This window comes from Podarcis liolepis, assembly GCF_965112155.1.
Source record: "Podarcis liolepis genome assembly, contig: HAP1_SCAFFOLD_122, whole genome shotgun sequence".
Taxonomy (NCBI): domain Eukaryota; kingdom Metazoa; phylum Chordata; class Lepidosauria; order Squamata; family Lacertidae; genus Podarcis; species Podarcis liolepis.
This window is the reverse complement of record NW_028148960.1, coordinates 9,997-19,506: the sequence shown is the minus strand read 5'-3', so window position 1 is coordinate 19,506 and position 9,510 is coordinate 9,997. Positions and strand designations below refer to the sequence as shown.

The window sequence follows — 9,510 nt, the reverse complement described above, 5'->3', positions numbered from 1 at the left end:
AACAACTCACATTTTTTTGTATTTTAATAAAGTTGTGGCCAAAATTATGCCGAAAACCTTAAACAAAAATTCTGTGTGATGTGTGAGTTATTGGGGTGGCCCTGGGGACCTCGACACACAATAAGGGAATTATGGTTAACTTCACATTTACACCATAGTTCGTGAAAACAAACCTTATTAGTTCATAGTTTAAACAAACAAGAGCTTCCAAAGTATACATTTCCCAGGGAACTGAAGTTTATTTCAAGAAGAAAGTGGGTGCTTTCATTTCCCTGCTTGTGGTTGCAAAAGTGATGGGGAAGTTGTGGCACTACAATTCTCATAATCCCTGATCACTGGCGAAGTTGACTGGTGATACTGGAAGTCAGAGTCCAGTAAAATCGGGAGGGTAGACAGTTGCCCATCTTGGATGTAGCAGGAAAACGGAGTTTGCTCTTATGTCTGCATCAGGACACTGTCAATAAAAAGGATGAAAAAAGGAAGATCCTCACAATCAAACCATTTTTCAGGAACAATTTCTACCTGCCATTTCACACCACCTAATAGCAAAAATCAAATGATGCATCTCTAATCCTAATGTACTACACTGTACATTTACTCTTAGAGAAAACAATTATGATTTCAGTACACGTGGCAATAATAATTACTTCTACACTGTTCAATTTATTTCTTTGGGTACAAGAAAATTAGTCTATCAGACAAAGAGAACAAGGATAGCAATTTCCGAATTCAGCCAGTATTACTGCATATTTAAATAAGATAACTTTTTTAAAAAACAACAACTGAGTTCTAACCACTAAATTCATGTACATAGCTCTGTGTGTGTGTGTGTGTGTGTGTGTGTGTGTGTGTGTGTGTTTTAAGAAGCAACTATTATCAAAGCCTGACTACACTAAATTTTAAATCCATATTTTCTTTCAAACACATAGCTTCATATAGGATTCAGATTCAGAGCATTGGTTAATTACTAACAAAGGATCTTTTCAAGTTAATCCCTGTTTTAAAATATATTAGGAACCTTTACTGGTGTTTACTCTAGGCTTTTTGAAGTCCAAATCACTTATGCAAACTTTACAATCCCCAGACTTAATTTGAATTAATTTGTATGCATTTATAGATCAAACACAGCATATGCAATAGCAAACTGCACAGAAAATGGTCAAAGTTTATATGGAACATCTCTCTATGACCTTTCCTTGCAGATCTGGTAATCACATCTGCCTTTGCCACTTCCTTTTGATGTTTTGATTCCTATTCAAACTAAAGGCTTGGATTGAAATCCACACTGAAAGAGAGGTACTTCCCAACTCTTCACCCATCAATTCCCATAGCCATTCCACAACCCAGTACTGAATACCAGTACCAGTACCAATACCAGTACTGAAACAGGCTCCCTCATCTTCTTTGATCACCCACCTGTAATGGATGGGGGAAATCATTCAACCCCCCCCCCATTTGTCAATCTAAGGTGCATTTTGCAGTTCACCCATTTCTACTTCTAATCAGACACAAACCCAGTTCTGGCATTTGAAGAATGCATGGGAGAATAAAATGAATAGGGAGAATGTCCCTCAATGTCCTTGTTCCTGTTGGCTCACCTTCAAATATAGAAGAGATATGCTTTGTACATTTGGCTGTCCATGGTTAGAATGCTCTCAAGTGGGAAGCTTGATTGTCCTAGGTTCCTAGTAACAGAAAGGATACTTTGCATATTCAGCTGAACACAACAAGAACGAGCATAGAGAGCTTTGATAATGTCAATTGGCATAAATTGCCAATAAAAAACGGAGAGGAGAACAGTACCTTTTATCATATGTGGTGGAGTTGTAAAGTAATAAAAGAATTCAGGGAAATGATATATAGTGAGTTGAAGAAAATGTTTAAAATAACATTTGTTTTAAAAAAACCAGAAGCTTTTTTGTTAGGAATTGTAGGTGCAGGAATACCAAAGGAGCAGAAAAGACTGTTTATGTATGTATGCAATGACAGCGGCAAGGATGTTGGTAGCACAGAACTGGAAAGACGATAAGGTTTCTACGAGAGTAGAATGGCAGACTAAATTGTTGGACTATGCTGAGATGGCAAAAATGACTGGGGAAAACAGAAATCCGGAGGATCAAAGCTTCAGCAAAGAATGGGAGAGATTTACAATTTATCTGAGAGATCATTGTAAACAGCTGAACTCTTTAGCAGGTCTGAAATATCTCTTGTAATGTAACAAAGACTTTGGACATAATGGAGCATTGGGAGGAAAAAAGTTATTTAGTCATTTAGTCGTGTCCGACTCTTCATGACCCCATGGACCCGAGCACGCCAGGCACTCCTGTCTTCCACTGCCTCCCGCAGTTTGGTCAGACTCATGTTTGTAGCTTCGAGAACACTGTCCAACCATCTTGTCCTCTGTCGTCCCCTTCTCCTTGTGCCCTCCATCTTTCCCAACATCAGGATCTTTTCCAGGGAGTCTTCTCTTCTCATGAGATAATTGGAGCCTCAGCTTCAGGATCTGTCCTTCCAGTGAGCACTCAGGGCTAATTTCCTTAAGAATGGATGCGTTTGATCTTCTTGCAGTCCATGGGACTCTCAAGTGTCTCCTCCAGCACCATAATTCAAAAGCGTCAATTCTTCGGCGATCAGCCATCTTTATGGTCCAGTTGGAAAATTAGAATTTATAGTATGCAGTTGAAAAGGCTAAGTAAAAAACCCACAGAGGGGAGGAGGGAAGTCTAGAGATCTGGAAGAATCTTTTGTGTTCTGAATGTGATTTTGAATGTGAACAATAATTTGTAAAACCAAATGAAAATTATTTTGAAAGAGAAACAAAAAAAGAGAAACACAGTGGGGTTCAAGATGCATTTCAACTTCATGGGAAGCTAAGTTAAAACAAAATACTATTCAAATATTGGCCATTTCAATAAGCATTCCAGTAAATAGCCACTTTTGCTCTAAACATGTGATATGGGGAGCAAAGCTGTCCTTATTCTACTTCCCCATGTCAGTATCATTCAGTGTAATATACTGATTCCTGCTAATCCTTAGCTTCAATTTCTCTGTGTTGCTAGCCCTTAAGGTTGTAGAGCAGTGGTTCTCAACCTGTGGGTCCCCAGATGTTGTTGGACTACAATTCCCATCATTTCTAGCCAACATGACCAGTGGTCAGGGATGATGGGAGTTGTAGTCCAACAACATCTGGGGACCCACGGGTTGAGAACCACTGTTGTAGAGGGGAGGTTGATTGTTCATAAGGAATAACTGGAAGCTATGATTATGCATAACCTCTTTGATCAATTATAACCTGTTTCAATGCTTCTCTGGACTGGAATCCAATATACGGTAACAATTGAACTATATTAGTGACAGTTATGTACTATTGAATCGACTGGTTTTAACTGGGTTACAGAATATCTATTCCATTTTGGATCTATGGATTAGTTGTATCATGGCACTAAGTTTTAGACATATATCTGGCAGCTCTTGTGGCTCATATTGCGATATATAAAAATGAAAGCTCATGGGAACTCTGTACTTTGAATTAATAACTACCATTTTAGAACATAGATACACATAGATATTGTTCCCTTGTGGAAATTAATGTAACAGCAAATAAGGTTTGGTTCAGAATTATACCGCAGTAGACCGCCTTCCTCTCAGGATGATTACATTTTAAAGGGTTTTCTTTCCTAGTGCAAAATGATTAGTATCGCACTATAATTATTTTTTTCCTAATTAAATGTAATGTGATTAAACTATTTCTTTCTCCTATGCAGCAAAACTGTAGGGGTTTTTCCATACAGTAATGACATAATTAATTGAAAAGGCATTTGGCAGCTTGGTTATTTTATTTCCCCCCTGCTTTAAATGTCTTTTCTTTTTTTCCAATTACTAATGGAGAGGTTTAATTTCACCCGAACGTTTCAATCGTAAACAAAGGCGCCTATGATTTGCTAATTTTAAAAAAATGAGTGGGTGCTTTTGCAACTTTAGTAGTTGCAAAAAGAATAAAGTGTATTGTGACCTGTGAACACCATTTGGCTCCTCCATGATAATATGACAATCGCAGGTAGCAATGGCACTCAAAGTGAACCATTCACAGTGGGATCAGGTGTTAATCAGGGTTGTGCTTTTGCCCCAACACTATTCATTATTTTCATTGCCATGACCCTACACTTTGTTGAAGGGAAACTCCCCACCGAAGTAGAAATCATATATCAAACAGACGGAAAGCTCTTTAATCTGAGCAGGCTGAAAGCAAAGAGTAAGATTACAGCAACTTCCGTCCTATACAGTGGTACCTCGGGTTAAGAACTTAATCCGTTCTGGAGGTCCGTTCTTAACCTAAAACTGTTCTTAACCTGAGGTACCACTTTAGCTAATGGGGTCACTAGATTTCTGTTGACACAACCTACAATAGCATTAGTTGTTGTTGTTTTGCTGCATCATACTGTTGGCTCATGTTAAGCTTATGGTCTGCTAAGACCCGTAGATCATTTTCACATGTACCACTGTCAAACCACATGTCCCCCATCTTATATTTGTGCAGCTGGTTCTTTCTGCCTAAGTGTAGCATGAGAGAGAGAGAGAGAGAGAGAGCGCGCTTTGGAAATGTAAAAGATACTTTAAGATAAACAGGGGTAATCATGCCCCCTGTGAGGCCTCAGATATGTGATGGTTTTATAGTAGTCATTATAAAGCTCTGGGAATACCCTTGATGGTACTAATGTTGATTTAAACAGCCGAGTATTACTGCAATTATGGTCAGTGGTAATCACTTTTGTGTGAACGCCTACATGACTCAGAGCAATAACATATCACAGGAAATAAGGGAATAATACAAGCGGGTCATATTCACAGAGCCAACAGAGGTTCATTATCATCAACCATTGCACTACTGAAGAGGCTCATTCCTATAACCAAAGAGTAAGTAAATATTACATTCGTAACTGGGTTGGATTTTCTTTTAGGCTACTCTTGAGTCCGGTATGAAAATCCGGCAGTTCCCATTATCACATACAGGGGTGTGGCGTTTGCCTCCTAGGTGGGTGGGTCATAAGGAAAGGGTTAAAATGAGTGTGATGTGATTGGCCAGTGGAGACTGATGGGAGGAGTTAGAATGAGAGTGGGTGTTGTGTGGAAGTCAGTTGAGAATTGGGAATTGGAGAAGGAAGAGGGAGAATAGTCTGTGGGTTGGTCAAGTTGTGTGGTGAGAGAGTGAGAGGAATTGTTAGGTGGAGTCAGATACAGTGGTGCCCCGCAAGACGAATTCCTCACAAGACAGAAAACTCGCTAGACGAAAGGGTTTTCCATTTTTTGAGCTGCTTCGCAAGACGAATTTCCCTATGGGCTTGCTTCACAAGACGAAAAACGAAAACGTCTTGCAAGTTTGTTTCCTTTTTCTTAACACCGTTAATACAGTTGCGACTTGACTTCGAGGAGCAACTCATAGAACGCGGTGTGGTAGTTAAACTTTCAAAACTTTTTGGGGGGGTTGGATTTTGGGTTGGGGTGTTTGGAATTCAAGGACTTGGTGTTGGGGAGGGGTTTGCAAGAATCTGGAAGCTTGTGTGTGTCTTTTCTGCATTTTTATGATTTTCTGTGACCATTGGGCCACTCTGCTGTTTTTTTAAAAAAATTCTGGATTTGAATTTCTGTGTGGTGGGTGGCTGGGGGAACAGTTGAGGAGGGGGTTCTTCAGCAAGAAGCAAAGAGTGGAAGAGGAACCTTCTTCGAGTTGTCCCCCAGAGTCTTAGAAAATGTACTGTACACTTTGTTGATTTTTAAATGTTTTTCTGTCATGTTTAGAAACTTAATTTATTGTTCCTTCAATTTTTGAAATGCTCTTTACAGTATGTGTGACTTTAAAGAGCACTTAATAAACTCTTGTTGTACCAAATTTGGCTTTGTTTGGACTTTTTTTGACCATAGGAACGCATTAATTGAATTTCAATGCATTCCTATGGGATTTCGTGCTTCGCAAGACGAAAAATTCGCTAGACGAAAAAACTCGTGGAACGAATTAATTTCGTCTTGCGAGGCACCACTGTAGATAGTTGAAGTTTGAAGTTGTTAGGAACGCATAGGACAGTTAAGGAACTAAGATTAAGAAACTGCCAAGGAAAATTAACTGAAACCATAAGCTTGTTCATGCCTATAAATAAACTTAATTATTTGTTAATGATGACAACTGTCTGGACTCTGTGATTACCCGTGAGGGTTGGTGGCAGCAAAGAAAGCAATCACAGTGGTGGCACAGGGTCAATAGACCGTCAAACGTCCGGGGGCCCCATGTGATCGCCACAAGGGGTGACTCACACTACTTTCCAGTCACACCGTGCATATCTGTTGCATGGAGCATTTGGTGATATTGCGCTGAGCTCACCAGGAGCAGAAATGATGGCTGGATCCCTCCCTCCAGTGGCTCCCCTCTACTACGCCATTGTTCATTCCTATAAGGAAGGGTGTTGCACTTAGGGATATTATTACAACAAGGTCAAAACTAGTCCACAATCCCTGATGCTGCCTGACCTGGTCTCTACCAACAGAGACCCCATGAAGGGGAGCAATATATCTCTATGGAAAGAGACACTTTGCAGTCCCAAGTGCATGGGTCCCTGCAGGCTTCCCCCTGCACACTCCCTGCCCATCATAATGACCAACATTTCACTATCATGTAGCCAATATTTAATATTTATTCAAGTGATTTGATCATGGGCCTTTAGTAGACAAGATACTACATCAACACAACCTCCTGTCAGGCATGAATGACAGAAACTTTTGTGTCAAGCATGATGCAACAGTTCTGAAGGATGTCTTGTTCCTGTGCTTTTTATAAACATTAATGCAAGAAAATTGTTTCGCCAAGGGCAAGGCTTTCATCTGGAATGAATCACGAGGGTGCAGGGAGGGGGAAACAGGCCCATAGTATTCTAGGTGCTATCTGAAGAATTTCCATTATCCAAAGGCCCATTACACATCTCTCCAAGGTTACACACTCTCCAAGGTATGTTGCTAAACATCCATAAGGTTTCCATTTTCCTGACAGAAACAATTACAATGGGTATGCAAGAATAATTTCCCTCTGAGAACCGAAGCAGCCGTCAGACAATCTTCAATCTTTTAGATAAGAATTGTAAAAAAACATCACACAGACACAACCAACAACCCATCATTGAAATGTTACAGTTCAGTTTTATCAGAATCAATAATCGCAATTAGCAATATTAACCCTGACAAGTATTTCTATAGCACATTCCATGCACTCAGATTACTTTCAGCAACTCAGACAGCAGACATGTAAGTTAGGATCGCATTATTATCATCCACATATTACAGCTGCAGCGAGACACAAGCTGAGAGGTGTTTGGTCCTTAAGACCACTCTATAAGCTTGTGACTAAGGTGATTTCTCCACTGACACTCTCAGGGTAGCAATAGAGGGTGAACAATATGCCCCTGGCTTGTGACTAGTGTGTTCTGGCTAAGGGGTATGATTATGCATACTTCAAAGGATTTGGATATCATTAAAATTAATAGTTTCAGCGTTCCCTTTCTTGTTTCTGTTTCAGAGAAGAGCAAACTGCTAGCAGCTATCCTTCAAAGGTGGAATCAAACAACACAAGAACTTCTTTGTGCATAGCAGAGCTTACAAAGAGAGTTCACTCATGTGTTTGTTTTACTTCTAGAAACCCGGGGAATAAATTAAATGTTTGGTGTGCATGGGAAGGCCAAATAACAAAGTAGGTTATGTGCTCATCAATGGTTCCTCTTCATGTGCTCACCAATGGTTCCTCTTCATCCTGGAGAAGAGTGACTAGTGGGGTGCCACAGGGTTCTGTCTTGGGCCCGGTCTTATTCAACATCTTTATCAACGACTTGGATGATGGACTCAAGGGCATCCTGATCAAATTTGCAGATGACACCAAACTGGGAGGGGTGGCTAACACCCCAGAGGACAGGATCACACTTCAAAATGACCTTGACAGATTAGAGAACTGGGCCAAAACAAACATGATGAACTTTAACAGGGAGAAATGTAAAGTATTGCACTTGGGCAAAGAAAATGAGAGGCACAAATACAAGATGGGTGACACCTGGCTTGAGAGCAGTACATGTGAAAAGGATCTAGGAGTCTTGGTTGACCACAAACTTGACATGAGCCAACAGTGTGACGCGGCAGCTAAAAAAGCCAATGCAATTCTGGGCTGCATCAATAGGAGTATAGCATCTAGATCAAGGGAAGTAATAGTGCCACTGTATTCTGCTCTGGTCAGACCTCACCTGGAGTACTGTGTCCAGTTCTGGGCACCACAATTCAAGAAGGACACTGACAAACTGGAACGTGTCCAGAGGAGGGCAACCAAAATGGTCAAAGGCCTGGAAACGATGCCTTATGAGGAACGGCTAAGGGAGCTGGGCATGTTTAGCCTGGAGAAGAGGAGGTTAAGGGGAGATATGATAGCCATGTTCAAATATATAAAAGGATGTCACATAGAGGAGGGAGAAAGGTTGTTTTCGGCTGCTCCAGAGAAGCGGACACGGAGCAATGGATCCAAACTACAAGAAAGAAGATTCCACCTAAACATTAGGAAGAACTTCCTGACAGTAAGAGCTGTTCGACAGTGGAATTTGCTGCCAAGGAGTGTGGTGGAGTCTCCTGCTTTGGAGGTCTTTAAGCAGAGGCTTGACAACCATATGTCAGGAGTGCTCTGATGGTGTTTCCTGCTTGGCAGGGGGTTGGACTCGATGGCCCTTGTGATCTCTTCCAACTCTATGATTCTAGGTTGGGGTGAAGCAGGGGTCTCCCTCCCTCCTGAATAAAAGCTCAATTTCCCCCCCAATGAAACGTGTGGGATAGGAACATGGAGACTTTTTTCCAGTTCCTGTTAAAATCCAGTATCCTGTCTCTGATGGATAGTACCAGATGCATCTTTGTTAATCAAACAGTTCCACTATATGTGGTGAAACAATATTTTACAGAATATCCATCCAATTTGCAATGGGGGAATGTATGCGAGTGACAGGACGAAACCTAACCTCATTCACTTTAATCTTAATATTCACGCACCAAGCAACAAATGATCTTCAGTATGGGGTTTCAAAAATTAGGGGTATCAGAAAACTAACAAAAAATTAGCTTAATATCATTCAAGGTACTTTTAACATCCTCTGATGAAGAGCATACCCTTTTTAAATGCAATTCTTCCACACAGTTATGTTTATATATTCAGGCTGAAATGGCTACCAATCCATGTTAAGTTTGTAGAAAACATACCCTTCTTACCAGGAAATGAGTGTTCTCTGTATATCTATCTCTTGCCTCTTGCAGAGTGAGACCAGGAATGTCCATATGAGCTTCGATCAAATGGTTATGTCAGCTTTGGAGAATGCAAAAAATATAAATTGGTCCCTAGAAAATACTGAAGAACAAAATCAAAGAGGCACTAGTTATTTTCAAGATTTGATTCAGACAAAAGAAAATATGTGTCTTATATGGTACATGTGTCAGCATTTTGCAAAC

The 9,510-nt window shown here is 40.4% G+C and overlaps 1 long non-coding RNA gene across 1 annotated transcript; it reads left to right on the top strand.

The window, feature by feature from the left end:
• Nucleotides 1-5,484: 5,484 nt before the first annotated feature.
• LOC310698959 lies at nucleotides 5,485-5,887 on the top strand. Its single transcript, XR_014521858.1, has 2 exons — nucleotides 5,485-5,523; nucleotides 5,554-5,887. It is a non-coding gene; the product is annotated as an uncharacterized lncRNA (long non-coding RNA).
• Nucleotides 5,888-9,510: the final 3,623 nt, after the last annotated feature.